The following is a 17812-nucleotide window of genomic DNA, read 5'->3' on the forward strand; positions in this document are numbered from 1 at the left end:
GTGGTGAGACATGCTGACAGCCGGGGGGCGGGGGGTGGGGGCGGCTGTGCACGTGGGGACAGTGGGTACATGAGAACTAAATTTTGCCGCGAACCTAATACTGCTCTAAAAAGTAAAGTATTAGTTTTAAAAATCCTATGTTTCAGAAGGAAAAAAAAAAAGCTTTGGGTCTTGCCTTCTACAAAAGGACAAAGTATTCAGAGATACCAAAGATGTGTAAGTTTGAGAACAGAGGGATTGTGAGTTCTGGCAGTTAGGTTCTGAATTTACATATTTATTGATGACTTTTAGAGAAACTAATATTATGGAATGCATAACCATACCTGTCAATTACTTCTAGTCACTAGACTGTCAGAGTATACTTGTTTGGATGTCTTGTCTGTGGTTCTCAAAGTGTGATCCTGAACCAGCCATGTCAGCATCACCCAGGAACTTCTTAGAAATGCAAATTCTCAGGCCTTATTTCAGATCTTTTAAATCAGAAACTTTGGGGATTGGGCCCAGGTATCAGTGTTTTAAATCCCTCCAGGTGATACTAATGTACTTGCCAAAGTTTAAGAACTACTGTCTTAAGATGTGGAGCTGCTGCATTCAGCCAAGTGTATCCATCCATTAGGGACTATGGTTGCATGCAACAGAAACTGTCTTAGGCTGACTTAGGTAAAAAGATAAAAATAAAAGTAAAATATTATACTGGAAGTATAACTACCGGTAATTTCCAGATCAAAGAAAGAGAGAAACAACCAGACCTCAGGGAAAGTAACCAAGGACACAGAATCTTACAAGGGGTATTTTAAAGATGATGATCTTTCAACTGCCTTCTGTACAAATATGACTTCACTCAAGTCCAGAATGTTAGAATAGAGAATACAAATGGCAGAGAAAGGAGAGGTATGTCCGTACCTAGTAGCAGTTCCAGGGAGATGGGTGGTAGGGAAGTAAAATACCCAATTTCAACTGCAGGGAGGTGCTGTGACACAGTACAAGGTACATAGGCTTTGGCATTGGACATGTCTGGATTTGAGTCCCAGCTGTGCTGCTTATTAACATTGGTACTTTGGAGAAGTTACTTAACATGTCTGAGCATCAGTTACAAGATGAGCTAGGTTGACATGAGGATTAGAGAAAATGTAGACAAAGTACCTGGCACATAGTAGGTAGTAACTTCCATTTGGTACTGTCACCAATCTTTGAATCATCAACTATTGTTTATTTCACTTCCCACAGTTTCTGGGAGGGTTCCTTGGATACTGCCAGTGTACTTCCCTAAGTGTTACCCAATGGTACCCTAGGGGTCAGAACAGGTTAATACTCTTCCTAACATGTCCTGTACTTCCAGAGATTAAATTCAGCTGGAGAGGATTTATCTGAAGGTGAGGGAAAGTAGTCTTTAAACTAAAGTCATTAGGAGCTGGCCTACCTGTTGTATTCCAGCAAGGGGAATGAGTCACCATTTCCCTGCCAGCATGTGTGTGTAAATACAGGGCAAGGTTAAGCAACTCTCTGTTCTTTCCTTATTCTCTATGCCATAGCAGCAGCTTGTGAAATGGTGAAAAATGCAATGATTGCATGACCTAATTCAGGCCTGGTACTTCAAGTGGGAAACATGTGTGGGCCTCTCTCTTTCATACACACGCTCAGAGCCTAGAGCAATCAGCAGGGATTTTGAAACAGGTCCTTGTAGAAATGGATCCAGGGCCCTACACCTACTCATTACATAACTTGAGGTTAAGGAAACAAAGCCCTGTGGATGGGTGTGCCTGGGTATGCAAGCCAGAGAGATACACACAAGATACCAGAGCCCTACCCTATCCTTACTAAGCAGAAAAAGAAAGCCAGAAATTACCTCTTTATCATGGATGGCTGGAATGTTCTCTTCTTAGGAGGGTCCGGTGGGAGAAGGGACGAGATTAACATCTGTGAGCACCTACTATATATTAGAGAACAGGCTGGATGATTTTGCTAAGGTTTTCTCAATCTTCACAAGAGTTCCCATTTTCTGGGCTGAGTATTATGAGTTCAAACTATCCTCAAATTAGGGAGGAGATAGTGAAGCTCCGAAAAGTGAAATCAAATTGCTGGCAAATGGCAGGGGCAAGCTCACAGTGATATCTATATGGCCGCAGGTCCACATTTTAGCTCAACATCTTGCTGGAGTTGGAAAGAAACAGGGCCAGGCCTCAAGTCCTGTTTGGCCTTGTCCCAGTGAGATAGTGTGAGATGAGAGTCAGATTGCTATTGACCTTCACCTGACAGGCATCCACAGCCCACCAGGAATGAGTTTGCCTTCAGTTCTATCTTTTTGGAGCAAGAAAAAGTGTGCACCACCCCTAGTAGCTGAAAAGTAGAAGGGTCTATACACTTGGTACAAAGAGGTAAACACTGGAGCTTCGTAAGCTCAGCTTCATCTTTGTACGGGATTCTCAGTGAGAAAGAACACAATAGGCTCAAAAGTCTAAGACTTTTGCTGTGTTATCCAGATACAATAAGTTTTTTTCGTATTGTTTATTTTTAATTCTTGACAGTGTGATGATCATGAGAAGATAATTTGTCCTTTGAAGTCCAATTAAGCCAAAGAATGGATGGTTCACATTTTAAAATATTTTTTTCTGCCTTCATGCACTTATTTGTTCACTGAAACACAAATATTTATTGATAGATTATTATATGTCGGGCATTATGCTCTTGGCAGAGATCAGTAAGGCATTAAGCCTCTCCTTTAGAGACTCTTAGTCTAGTAGTGAAAACAACAAGACCTGGACAATGATACAGATACATGCAGGGCACTGGGAGAACCCAGAGAGTGGGCTCCACCAGGAGTAGAATCTGACAGTTCTAGTAAGAAGCTGAAAGGCAGGGGGAGGCACTTGCTAGAGACAGGGAGAGGTGGGGAAGGACGGTGCCTCAAGCAGAAGGACCACCGGGTGCAAAGTAAAGAGGCTTGAAAGAGTTTTATTCTTTGGGAAAACGCAAGTAATCCAAAATTTGGGAGAGTGAAGCTTGAGGAATATGTAAAAGGAAGTGAGGTTGGAGAAATAAATAGCTGGATTAGGAAGGAGGTTACAGATTTGCCCAGGATCGCAGTTGGCCAAGTGTTAGATCTGGGACACCAGTCTTCTGCCTTCGATTATGGGAAAATGTCAACTATACAAACTAACTCTTTGATAAATGTGATCCCTGTCCTTCAGAGAATATTGAAAACTGCTGAAAGAATTGAAGGATGTATTGCAATTTCTTGTGATAAAGCTAGGTTCAATCATATTTTTGAAGTTGGTATCTTTTATGATAATTCTTCTGTATGGTATGCAATCCATACTCTTGACCAATAAGAAGCACTGAATAACCTCTTGGTGTTTGGGTAAAGTTAAATTAAGCATTCCTGAAAGTCGTGTCTCCTTTGCCATCTACTATTTATCTCTTCACCTGCATGCATGTTTGCAGGTGCACACCACTACTTAGCTCCTCCTTCGCCCTGCCTATCTCTCTTCCTGCCAGGGTACTCTCTCAGACCACATGCTTTTGGAGCACCAAGTCATCATTTAAGAAGTCCAACTATCTGAAGCCACCTTGCTATAGAGATCATATACAAAAATAGTATAAAGTAGAGAAATATGCACAGGGGCCCTAGCTTTTCCAGTCTCCAGCTTTTAGAGTCTTTCTGTTCCAAGCATCAGACCAAAGAGTTCTTTGAAATGATCTCTGCCCAATGACTATCTGACAGCAACCTCTTCAGAGACCTCAAGTCAGGAAAGCTCATCCAAGCTGCTCCTGAATCCTTCACCCTCAGAAACTGAGAGATAATAGGTGATGATTGTTCTTTAAGAAAGTAAGTTACAGGATAATTTATTATGCAGAAATAAGTTATACAGATTGTTAATGGTGTTTTGAGTAGAAAGTCCAAATGATACAGAGTACTGTTTCTTACAGTGTCTGCCTCTCTATAATTTTGTTCTGACTTTTCTTCCTCATCTTCATCTACCCAAACGTGCCCATGCTTGAAGGTTCAGTTCAAATCCCAACTTCTCAATGAATCCTTCTCTGATCACCTTAGTTCATAATGATCTCTGTCCTCTTTGAGGTTAAGACCAAGAGTTCACAGACTTGCCTGAAAAGCAGAATTTCTGTGGAGTTTATTAAAGAAACAAATGCCCAGGCCCTACCCCAGACCCACTGAATCATAATGGATAGGGTGGGGACCACCCATTTTTACTGGCCTGGCATCAGTTGGTGGACCTATGTGGATCAGCTTTTGGAAACCATTCTTCTGGACAGCAGATCTGAGTACAGAATTACTCACTGCCTTGTAATACCCTCTCCCTGCAATGAATCTTTAAATATGTTGAGTAGAACCCTGTCCCTTCGTGCATTCACTTAATGAAGATTTATTGGGCACTTGCTATTTGCTGGGCATTGCACTAGGTGATGGCAATACAGAGATGAGTAAGCACAGGATCTATCTCAAAGAGATCTCAGTTAATTCCTCCAGGGTAGAAGACGGGGCAATGTGTCAGGGAGGCAGGCAGCTGGAGGTGGATTGAAGTAGCATGTTCAGCTGGTGCTGAAAAACCCTGAAGCTTTATGAGCACAGTCAGCCAGGCAAACAGGTAGGACCAGGATGAGAAGGCTGCCTATCCTTTGCTCTCCATACTTCTAACCATTCCTGTTCATGCACAAATCCTTTCCCCACTTCAAGGCTTTCCTTGATGTTCAACATAATCCAATTTTACCTGTAGAAAACTGTCTTTAGAGAGGACCAAACATCGTGTTCTCTCAGGTCTTTACCCACCAAAGGATTGTCTTGCCCACAGAAGAGTCAACGCTCTAACAAACCATATGTTAAGCACTTACAATCCAGGTTACTGTGCTAAGCAGTTTTCCCCCATTCTCTGCTAAGAGCATCTATTTGAGACAAGCATTAATAGTTTACCTCCGTCTTCTCCCTTACTGCTACACCTGCCACCATGCCTACCTTACTCGGTTCCTCCAACAATACACCCACCATCATCTGTGTCTAGCCTGGCACCAGCTAATGCAGACATCTGCTACCTGAGAACAAGTTTTCCAACATTACACTTAAACCCAATGTATTATTTTCCTATTGCTTCTGTAAAAAATAATTACACAAGCTCAGCGGCTCAAAGCAACATAAATTACCAAGCATATCTGTTTTTATTGTGTTTCACTTTATTGCATTTTTTTAAATTGAAGGTTTGTGGCAAGCTTTCATCAAGCAAGTCTATCAGTGCCATTTTTCCAAGAGCATTTGTTCACTTCTTGTCTCTGTGTAGTATTTTGGTAATTCTAGCAATATTTTGAATTTTTTCATTAATTATTATATTTGTGATGGTGACCTGTGGTCAGTGATCTTCGGTATTACTATTGTAATTGTTTCGGGGTGCCATGAACCATGCCCATACAAGACAGCAAGCTTAATCAATAAATGTTGTGTGTCTTCTGACTGCTTCACCTACTGGCTGTTCCCCCATCTCTCTCTCTCCTCGGGCCTCTCTATTTCCCGAGACACAACAATATTGAAATTAGACCAATTAATAAACCTACAATGGCCTCTAAGTGTTCAAGTGAAAGGAAGTCACATGTTACTCACTTTAAATCAAAAGTTAGAAGTGATTAAGCTTAGTTAGGAAAGCATGCCAAAAGTTGAGATAGGCTGAAAGCTAGGTGTCTTGTGCCAGTTAGCCAAGTTTTGGATGCAAAGGAAGAGTTCTTAAAGGAATTTAAAAGTGCTACTCCAGTGAACACATGGATGATAAGAAAAGGAAAACAGCCTTACTACTAATATGAAGAAGATTTTAGTGGTCTGGATAGAAGATGATCCAGTCAGAACATTCCCTTAAGCCAAAGCCTAACCCAGAGCAAAGCCCTAACTCGCCTCAGTCTGTGAAGGCTGAGAGAGGTGAAGACACTGCAGAAGAAAAGTTTGAAGCCAGCAGAGGTCGGTTCATGAGGTTTAAGGAAAGAAGCCATCTCCATAACATAAAAGTACAAGGTGAAGCAGGAAGTGTTGATGTAGAAGCACTGACAGTTATCTAGAAGATCTAGCTAAGATAATTAATAAAGGTGGCTACACTAAATAACAGACTTTCAGTGTAGATGAAACAGCCTTATATTGAAAAAAGATGCCATCTATGACTTTCATAGCTAGAGAGGAGAAGTCAATGTCTGGCTTCAAAGTTTCAAAGGTCAGGCTGACTCTCTTGTTAGGGGCCAGTGCAGCTCATCACCTTAAGTTGAAGCCAGTGCTCATTTTCCATTCTGACAATCCTAGGGCCCTTAAGAATTATGCAAAATCTCCTCTGTGCTCTGTAAATAGAGCAGCAAAGCCTGGATGACAGTACGTCTGTTTACAACATGGTTTACTGAATATTTTAAGCTCACCGTTGAGGCCTTCTGCTCAGAAAAAAATATTCCTTTTAAAATATTACTGCTCATTGACAATGGACCTGGTCACGCAAGAGCTTGGATGGAGATGGTCAGTGAGATTCATGTTGTTTTCCTGTCTGCTAACACAACATCCATTCTGCAGCCCATGAATCAAGGAGTAATTTTAACTTTCAAGTCTTATTATTTAAGAAATACGTTTTGTAAGGCTATAGCTGTCATAAACAGCGATTCCTCTGATGGTTCTGGACGAAGTAAATAGAAAACCTTCTGAGAAGGATTCACCATTCTACATGCCATTAAAAACATTTGTGATTCATGGGAAGAGGTCAAAATATCAACATTAACAGCAGGAGTTTGGAAGAAGTTGATTCCAACCCTTATGGATGACTTTGAGGGGTTCAAGACTTCACTGGAGGAAGTAACTACAGATATGCTGGAAATAGCAAGAGAACTAGAATTAGAAGTAGAACCTGAAGATCTGATTGCAATTGCTCTAATCTCATGATAAAACTTTAATCAATCAGGAGTTGCTTCTTATGGATGAGTAAAGAAAGTGATTTATTGAGATGGAATCTACTTTCGGTGAAGATGCTGTGGAGATTGTTGAAATGACAACAAAGGTTTTAGAAAATTACATAAACTTAGTTGATAAAGCAGCAGGGTTTGAGAGGGTTGACTCCAATTTTGAAAGAAGTCAACTGTGGCTAAAATGCTGCCAAACCGCATTGCACACTATGGAAAAACCTTTTGTGAAAGGAAGAGTCAATCAATTTGTCAAACTTCACTATTGTCTTATTTTAAGAAATGGCCACAGTCACCCCAACCTTCAGCAATCACCACTTTCATCAGTCAGCAGCCATCAACATCAAGGAAAGACCCTCCACCAGCAAAAAAAAAAATTATGACTTGCTGAAAGCTCAGATGCTGTTTAGCATTCTTTAGAAATAAAGTATTTTTAATTAAGATATGTACATTTTAAAGACATAGTACTACTGTACGCTTAATAGACTATAGTATCGATTAAACATGACTGGCACTGGGAAACCAAAAAACTTGTGTGACTGTCTTTATGGTGATATTTGCTCAATTGCAATAGTCACTTTATTGTGATGTCTGCCATATTGCAGTGGTCTGGAATGGAACCCACAGTATCTTCAAGGTATGCCTGTGTTACGTTATAATTCTGGAGGTTAGAAGTTCAATATGTCTAACTGGGCAGAAGTCAAAATGACAGTAAGACTACATTCCTTCTGGAGGCTCAAGGGAAGAATTCATTCCCTTGTCTTTTCTCACTTCCATAAGGTGTCTGCATTCCTTGGCTCATATTCCCTTCTTCGATCTTCAAAGCCAGCAATGTAACCTTACCTCTCTGCTCTTATACCTTACTTCTCTCTTGTAAGGACATTTATGATTACATTGAGCCCGCCTGGATAATGCAGGCTAATATATCCAGCTCACGATCCTTAATTTAGTCAACATCTGCAATCTCTTTTGCCGTGGTAAAATATTCACAAGTTCTGGGGGTATTAGAATGTGGCCTTTTTTTTGCGGGGGGGAGCATGTTATTCTGCCTATCATACCCAAGGTTTCTTGAGCAGTAACCTACACCATTGTTTCTAAAGTCTCTTCCTTTTTACTTTCCACTGGACATATTTCACCTAAGGATCAGAGGAAAGGAATTCAAAATCCATACTGGAACTGCCAGATCTCCTTACCAAAGCTCAACCACTCTTTTGTCTGTCCTTTTCTTTGAACTTCAATGGCATCCACCCTATGCATGGGTGAATCCCTACTACTTTTTCTGTGCTTGCCCCCTGCATTCTGAGAATAGTGAGAATAAATTACGTAACTGATCAGACAGGCATTATTATAAAGTCAGGGTCACCAACAGCAATTGGTTCCTCAACTCTGCTTCCTGACCTGATGATATCTCTCCAGTTGCCTCCTTTCCCTTACCATTTCAGTATTTTCATGCTTTTATCATACATCAAGGCCAAGCCAGTTGCCTTCTCCTCATTGAAATATTGCCTGAAACCACCACCCAGCCATGACCAGTTCCTCCCTCCTGCCAATTCATGGGGCATCTGCACATTCTTCCTCGGAATATATTGTACAGTTCTTATCTTCTTCACAACTTTGTAAGCTCTTAAGAAGAATAGATAAAGAAGATGTGGTACATATATACAATGGAATATTACTCAGCCCTAAAAAAGAACTAAATGATGCCATTTGCAGTGATATGGATGGACCTAGAGATTGTCATACTGAGTGAAGCAAGTTAGACAAAGACAAATATCATATGATATTGCTTATATGTGGAATCTAAAAAAATGGTACGAATGAACCTATTTACAAAACAAAGAGTCACAGATGTAGAAAACAAACTTATGGTCACCAAGGGGGAAAAAGGTAGGGGGGGATAAATTGGGAGATTGGGATGGACAAATACACCCTAAAGTAGATAAAACAGATAGTTAATAAGAACCTGCTGTATAGCACAGGGAACTCTACTCAGTACTCTGTAATGACCTATATGGAAATAGAAACTAAAAAAGAGTGAATATATGTATATGTATAACTGAGTCACTTTGCTATACAGCAGAAACTAACACAACATTGCAAATAAAGTATACTCCAATAAAAATTAATTAAATAAAAAGAAATAAAAATAAAAGCAGGGTTTATTTATTTATTTAGTCTTTACTCTCTTTATCCCCTAGACACTGGTCTTGCTACAGAGTAGGCCCCAGATGCAAATTTGCTAAATGCATGAATGAACAAATGAACACAAAACATCAATGCTTTCTTCAGTAACACCACCATGATAAGTTGGAAATTGACTCAACTGAGCTTATGAAAATCAGTACTTTCCCTCAACAATGTACTTTTACCCAACAGGAGTCTCAGAATACCAATGAGAAGAAAAATCTCCAGTCACTTGTAGTGACAATATTTCTCTCTCAAACTTGCAAATTCCTGTTGTAAAAACAAACAAAAACAACCCCCCAAAAATGAGGTGTACATGAGATGTGTGTATATGTGTGTAGACATCAATCTTTTCAAAAACAAGCTCTTGACAAAATATTGAAATTTCATGTTTTGCCAACACAGTGTAATGACAGGCAGATTCCCTAAATTATTTTCCGTCTCTACATTCCTGTATTGTAAACTTTTTTTGGCAGAGCCAAAAAGGAGTAGAAATAAAGTAGGTGGAGGAAACAAGGAAAGGATTTAAGGAGATGCTTCCAAGCTAAATCACAAAAAACGAAACACCCCTTCCAGAAATGAGGCTCCATGCAGCTTTTGACAGTGGTTCAAAGCTGTTACGCTTTTTTAATTCCTAGATGCGTCAGCCGAGAAAGTTTTCATTATTCCCACCGAAACCAGAGATACTTCAGATTTATGTGATCCACACCCTTGGAATCAAGGCACTAACATGTTCTGCTGGAGGCATTGAAAAGCTTAGCATCTCTCTTTCAAAAAGGAAGGTTTCCTGTAAAACAAATGGAGCCAATCACTGGTGGAGCCAGTCCAGGTTATTACAGGAGCTTACATGGCTGAGGTGAGATTGGGCTATAAAAGAGCTTGTGCTTGTTTTTCACCTCATTTTTCCCTATTCTAAAGATTCCTTGCCATTGGCTTTGAAAGCTTCAGTGGTGGGTTAGACCACACTGTATGTTTGTGAGAGCTTCAGGGATTTAGCAAAACACTCTGCCCTTGACTAATTTCCCTCACTCAGGGACAGATTATGATGCAGCTTCATCAAGTAGCCTGGGAATCCAGTGATGATGAGTAATTGTCCTTTAATGCCAAGTTGATGAGCTCTTGAGGCACTTAACTATTGTTAACTAATTAAACTACATATAAGCATTCACCTGCCATGGCAAAAGACCAAGTGGAGGCTAAGGTCATCAGCACAGAGGCAGACTCATTTGGTAAGTTTCAGCTATTATGTGTATTGTCAAAGCTTATTGTTTTGTTTCCTTGGCATAAGGTTTGCTTTCATTGAAGTGACCAGGATACAAGAATAAATGAGCAACCGAGTGAATTTCCCTAAAGAATAATTCCTAACCAGAGCATATGTCCCTTTGAGGGGCCTTAGCAGATGCGTTGAGGGAGTCAGGGGCACAGAGTTCAGACTGTTCTCATACACCTCCCTAAGGATGGCACGTCCTCCGCCTGAGACAGCATGTTCACTACTTCTGTTGGCGTCCTATAGTGGTATTTCTCAAGTTTTGGGGGGAAGAAGAAATTTGGCTAAATACTGATACTGAAAAATGTTTAAATTTTAATTCTTGTATATTACAGTGGGAACCTAGACCTATTCATTTAAACTTGATACCCACCAGGTTCTCAACCATAGCTGCACATGTGAATCATTTCTGGTTACTTTAAAAATTCTGGAGCCAAAGTCCCTTCCCTGAGGATTGTACTGTATTAACTCTGGAGTAAGCCTTTGGAGTAAGCCTTTGGTGCGTGCGTGCGTGTGTGTTTATGTGCGTGTGCACGCGTGTGTTTGTGTAGACATACATATACAATGTACATGTGTGTATGTGTACATACATATACAAACATATGTATATATACATATACACATGTATGTGTATGTATATGTATGTTTAAAGTTAGTATGGTAGTATTCATGCATTGATGTTTATTTGATCAATAGTCAAAATAGAATTAGTGACCTGAAATTGCTTTTATTTAATGGACATTCACTGACTACATACTAAATTCAAGATGTAGTGATGAGTAAAACATGGCCTTATCCTAAAGGAATTTACAGCAACTTTCAACCATTGGAGGGATTTACAATAACTTTCAGCCACTAGACAAAAATCATGTCTTACTCATTTTTGTAGCATCCCCTACATCTGGCACAGACACTGGCTCATGGTAGAAATTCAATACACATTTGTTACATCAATGAGTGACTTCATGTTCTTCCTACAGCACATAGATATATATTCTGAGACTGATTTTTTCCTCTTAAGTCCTCTTTCTTTAGGGCCTGTCAGTGATCTGTTATAGTTTCGCATTCTTTCAATTCTTTGAACTTTCCCTGCTCCCTCTCACCATAGAGATGTTGCACTCCTCACCTTCCCTCTTCCCACCTCTCTTAGCCTAGCTGACTTCTATTCACCCCTAAATCAAAGACCACTTACCCCTGGATGCCTTCCTAGACATCTGCTGTGGACCCTGTCTCTGATATGGACAACCTAAGTCCACTTCTTTCCTCGTACTCTCTTATGAGACCATGTTTCTTTCACTTGGGACCCTTATATAAATTTGGAATTCTATAGTCAGAAATGCAATTATTTCTTTAGTATGTCTCTTCATCTCCCTCACCAGATAAAAAGCACCATAAGGACGGGCACAGTGTGTGTGTGTGTTCACTCTTGCACCTCCAGAAGTTCATACAGAAAGGACAAAAGAATTAATTGCATCCAAGAACTATTAGGATGAATAAGTAAATAGCAGAGAGAGGTCCCTTTGTCAGTACAAGAGCTGACAGGCAAGGTAACAAGTGGTTGCAGGGATTAAATAGCAGAAGTGTGTACTTCCTGTCAGAAGGACTCAGGTCCAAAAGAAGTGAGAATAGGAGTAAGGGGAAAGTCATTTTCTTTTGTCCTGTCCCAGAAAAATAGACAAAGTGCTGTTTCCATAGCATAAACAACATTCAGCGGGCATTGTTTTACCAACCATGCACTGGTGCTTGTGAAAAAGTCAGGCTTGGCAGTCAGGCTCTGGAGTTACTCTTCTTGTCATATCCCTTCACTTTCACCATTAACTAATTGAAACATCTTGATTGACAAGCTGGGAAAGCAACTTCACAGCATGCTTAGGAGAGCAGGCTCAGGAAGCAGGCTGCCTGGGATTAACTCCTAGCTCTACCTCTAATTAGTGTGAGAACAGGAAAAGATCTTCATCACTCTGAACCTCAGTTACCTTGTATATGAAATGGGGATGCTAACCAGCTCCCTGGGATCATGATGAGAATTAATATAAATTAAGTACCTAGTTCACATCCCAACATGTGTTAAGTTCTCACTATTTTATTAGTGCTCAATTATTAATAATGGATTAATGGATTAATAATGGAAAGGGAAAAATGGAAACTAGCATTTATAGAACAACTACTCTGTGTCAGGAACTGCCAAAAGTACTTTAGGTCAAGCTGATCCTCATTACAATCCCAAAAGGTGGTTTAAACTTACCTGCAAGGAGGTTATAGATCTTGCCAATTTCACAAAAAGAACTGGTATCTAGTTCTGCTGCTGTGGGAATGTTGCTTCTTTAAGAAGCAGAATAGATTATATCTTGCTGGGACTATTTCTTATAGAATCTATGGTTAAAGGAAATTCCTTACGTTGCATTAAGACAATATTTGTATCCATGGCAACTCACTCCACTTTGAAGGCAATGGCCATTATTTAGATTTCCCCAAGCACAACCTCAAAGAATATTGAGCTTAAGTCATTCACATAGAGGAGAGTCCACAGCTTAGCATCAAAAAGTCCTGGTAGCTCTGGGACTTTAAACCAGTTCCCTTATTTCTCTGAACTTCTATTTCCTCTTTTTTAAAAAATGGGAATGATAAATAGGTATCCTAATGCCAGCCTTACCTGCCTCATAAAGTTGGACTGATAATTGAACCACTGCCACCTGAAGTATGGTCTGTCCATGGACCACCATGTACCCCATGACCACTAGTCTCAGCCCAGCCCACTGAATCAGAATTTTTGGGGGTGGAGCCTAGGAATATGTTAAACGCTATTCTAGGTGATTTCTTTTGCATGTGAAAGTCTGAGAGGAACAAAATTAAATGATGTAATGGATAAAAAAGCATTTTGTGAATGTTAAAACATTCATACAAACAAATGTGTTCTATTTCTGTCCAACTTTCCCCCACCCACATTCTCCCTCCTCTTCTCCGTGCTCTCTCCCTTCCCTACTCTACTTCCTCTGTTCCTCACTGTCTCCCAGCCACTTCATCTCCTCCTCTTCCCATCAAACTGAAAATATTTCGCCTATAGAGAGCCTGTACCCTTCTCAGCCTTCATGGTTCTGAAAACAATGGGTGTTTAGATATAATGTCTGGTGAATGAGTAAATAGGCAAAGTAACAAATTGAAGAAGGGTGTCCAACTATGTTAGCATTTTTCTTTTCATACACAAAATGTTATTCTGTCTACATAATAGTTTTCTTCCAGCAAACCTCGGGTGCTTTCATGGGTAACAACTCACGCATCTTCCCCTTCCCGTGATCCTTCTGAAGCAGGCAGAGGCAAGTACCACCCCCACCCTAACCCCACCCCGTTCCCAACCTGACAGATGCTGAGATAGTAACTGAGAGCGTTTGGGTGATTGCCTCATGACATACAGGAAGGAGGAAAAGTCAGAATCAGAGACTGGTATTGAGATATCTCAGCCCCTGGCCCATTGCCCTTCATTTTCAGGGACTTTGGAGTTAGAGAGAACCTAAGATGAACCCCATCTCTCTTCTTTTCAGCAGGAGATCTAGGGAAGGCTATGTAACTTCTTTCTACCTGTATGCTTTGAGACTTCAGTTAGAGAGCATTTGTAAAATGCCTAGAGCATGCTAAGTGCCTGGTAAATATTACATCTCTTTCCCCATATTCTTTTGGGCTGGCTCCTGCAATCGTCATCAGATGTACTTGGCTGTCTGCATTGAACGTATCTTGCTTGCAGGCCACAGAATGTAGTCCTGCCCTTTGATCCGCATTCCTTCAACAGCTGGAGTGATGGGTTTGTTTAAGCTGAAAATGAAAAATATGACCAGCCTAGTTGTCTCAGTATGTGTTTCTTGGACTACCTGAATCAGAATCCCTGGGTGTCTGTTAAAAATGCAGACTCTCAAGTCCTGCCCAGATTCCCAGGGGGTGTATCCTAGAAATCTGTATTTTTTGTAAGCACCCCGGGTAAACCTTACACCCACTCAAGTTTGAGAACCATGGCTCTAGCTCCTTTGGCTTCAGCCTTGATGGTACATTAGAAAGAATTGGGGAACTCTTAAAAAATATTGAAGCCCAAGTTCCTACCCAGGACAACTGAATAAGCATATCAGGGGCCAGGGGCAGACCTCAGATGGGGGTCGGGAAGGGTGGTGGGAGTGAAAGTGAGGGCAGTAACCAGGCAGACTTCTCTTGCCCTCTAATTAATCCATTAGCCTTTAAAGTCATCTGCTGTTGGAGGAAAAAGAAAATGATGGCAAGAAATTATATAAATATATTTAAAATTTTTTTCCCTAAATCAAGAGCATAACCTTATCTGTCAATGGCATTTTGAAAAGAAGCCCTTTTCTCTCTTTCTGGATTCACTGAAGGTATAAGGCCAAGATGAGCTGAAAGTAAGGTTAAGTTTCTTCCTTAAGCTACCTTCTAACAAAGATGCTGTTCTCATATGACCAATGTGCATCGCTGCACTGAGGAACACCTACCTAGCGTTTAAACATCCTGCACTTTTAATTATTATACTAACATTTTATCAACTGTCAAATTCTGAGAAATAATTTAATATCCTCCCATCTCTATGCCACACATTTATTGATATTCATGAAGTGAGTTCCCCCAGCAGTGTCTAGACTGAATGTCAGTAGGGTCTGCCGAGGGAGATACTTTTCACAGAGGGAGGATATTAATAATGGAATTCAGAAATTATTTTTAATTTTAGTTAAATAAAGGATTAGATGGGACAAGACCACTGTGCCCTCTTAATCGTCTGAGGCATAAATAAATGTAACCAGGCCAAGTCATTTTGAATTTCAAAGATGAGAAATGATCATGTTAATATAATTCACTTTTAGCTGATATCATCCTCATAATTATACAGGCCAAAATCTAGTCTTCTGTGTTACACCAGAGGATTATTTGCTTGTGTCCTTTGCAAAAGGAATAGTGAATTTGGGGAGGTAGTCTCCCACTTTCAAAAACCTGAATTGTGAAAAAGATGGAAAACTGAATTTGGCAGACATCCTTGGCAATAACCTGCTTCTCAAAAAAAGAACCTGGGATCAACAGGGATGTATTGTACAACACAGGGAAATATAGCCATTATTTTGTAATAAACTTAAATGAAGTATAATCCATAAAAATATTGAATCACTATGTGGTATACCTGAAACTAATATAATATTGTAAATCAACTATACTTCAATAAAATAAATAAATAATAGATAGATAGATGGATAGATAGATAGATAAAAGAAAAAAATAGGCCAAGCTTCATAGTGAGACAAAAAGAGGGAGGATTGCTACATACTTAAGGATCTAACAAAGCCGTTACTATCATTGGGCATACAGCAGATACTCTACTAAACTTTCTCCAAGCTTTTCCACGCTTAACCTTCAAACAACCCCAGGAAATACGCCCAGTTATTACATTTGTGAAGACCTCTGACTCAGAGGGTTGAGTCAATCACACTCCCCCATCATATGGCCCTTTTTATTATTTATCTCTACAGGCCCCCCCTTTAATTTAATTCATTTCTTTATCCCTTTTATTCCACACCCCATTCCCATCCTCCCATTCCACAGATAACCATTCCATTGTATTCATCTGTGTGTTTTGTTTGGATGTGGTCTTACATAATGTGTAACGTGTGTTTCTTTTTCATTGGAGCTTTGTTTTTAAGTGCCATTGATGTCGCTCTGTGTAGCTCTAACACAAGGTGTATATCTATTAGCTGTATTTTACAAGATGAAGGAACTGAAGCTTAGAAAGTAATCTTAATTGCTTAACACAGCATCACATGGATATTAAGTTGTAGAGCTGGTCTCTAGGTGTTTTTCCTCCAGAGAGAGTTCTCTTGACTACTCCACTATATCACTTCCCTTTTTCTGGTATTACGTATTTACTCTTTTTTTAAATTTTTATTTTATATTGTAGTATCATTGATTAACAATGTTATGTTAGTTTCAGGTGTACAGCAAAGTGATTCAGTTATACGTATACATGTATCTATTCTTTTTCAAATTCTTTTCCCACTTAGGTTACTAAAGGATATTGAGCAGAGTTCCCTGTGCTATACAGTAGGTCCTTGTTGGTTATCTATTTTAAATATAGCAGTGTGTACGTGTTTATCGTGTTTATCGCTTCCCTTTGAAAACATTATGTTGTTTGTTTTTCACAAGAACCCTTTGAAGTGCAGAGAGGGTAAGTAACTTGTCCAAGATCGCTATGCTAGATAGTATCAGAGTTTAGATTACAACCCATGTCTGTCTGACCCCTGAACCTGTGTGCTTTTCAGTTTTTGATCTAATGACCTATCACTACTAGAGCCTTCTGATTTACCTCACTCTTCAAACTCCTTGCTCTGTCTTATTCTTGTTTAGTGGGATGGAGGAGGGGGATACCTTTTCTTATCAAGCAGTACCATGTGGGTGATAAGGTGTCTTGTGGAGAGAAGCCTGCTGGGTTGTGTCAGTTCCAATATCACCATGGCAGGTACTAAGGTGATTAGTCCCATCTGAACCTATGGGGCAAAGTAAGGGTACACAGGCAGTCTCTCCTCTCAGAGTGAATTTCTGTCAAGGTCTCATGTTGGAATGATGAAAGAACCATGGCCTTCTTTTCCAAGGCTGACGTGATGCAGTAGGTCTGGTGACAGGAGGTTTTCCTTTCTGTAGTTGCCCTTGGACTCTTTATGGCTTTATCTACTGGGATTATGTAAAGCTCTCTGTATGCCTTGGCAGGTGGTTCTGGGAACTCGACTGTATTGTCCTTGCTGGTAAACACTCAAGCAGAGTGAAATGAAGCATCAACTCTCCTGAATAACTTCTGAAGATCAGAGGTCTAGATCACTAGACCTGGAATCTAGTTTTGTGGACCAAAGTTCTTGTACCTTGATTAAACTAAAGATGTGAAAAATGCATTTGTATGCTTTTACAACATTTGTCTTCAGCCATTTTATATCCAGCCAACCATTTTGGATGAAGCGCATTTCTTGACATCAAAAAAAGGACAGAGAAGACATTGACATTTTAGAAGCATCAAATGGATTTTTCTAATTCTAATACAACTTTGAAGGATTGTCTTGTGTGGGAAGAAATGTGATGAATTTTAGAGTAAAATAAAATAAATATCTCAGACTCAGTTCTTCTTTCCAATGTAACCTTGAGTGATTTACTTAACCTTTATTTCCTCAGACATGAACTGGAGACAATGACATCCATCTCGCAATGCTATTATGAAATACTAAGAGAAAATGCATATAAAACACCTGACACATTATGAGACATTCATTGAATGTTAGGTCATCATCAGAAAGAAGAGATTGGCAAATATTTTAGTGCCTCAGCTCATTTTAAAGATTTTTCTAGTTGAAGTTAAATTATAGATTTTTTTCTTTGCCCTTTCCGTTCATTTCAGTAGAGGACAGCTTAGCTGGG

This window comes from Eubalaena glacialis, chromosome 17, assembly GCF_028564815.1.
Source record: "Eubalaena glacialis isolate mEubGla1 chromosome 17, mEubGla1.1.hap2.+ XY, whole genome shotgun sequence".
NCBI classification, from domain to species: Eukaryota; Metazoa; Chordata; class Mammalia; order Artiodactyla; family Balaenidae; genus Eubalaena; species Eubalaena glacialis.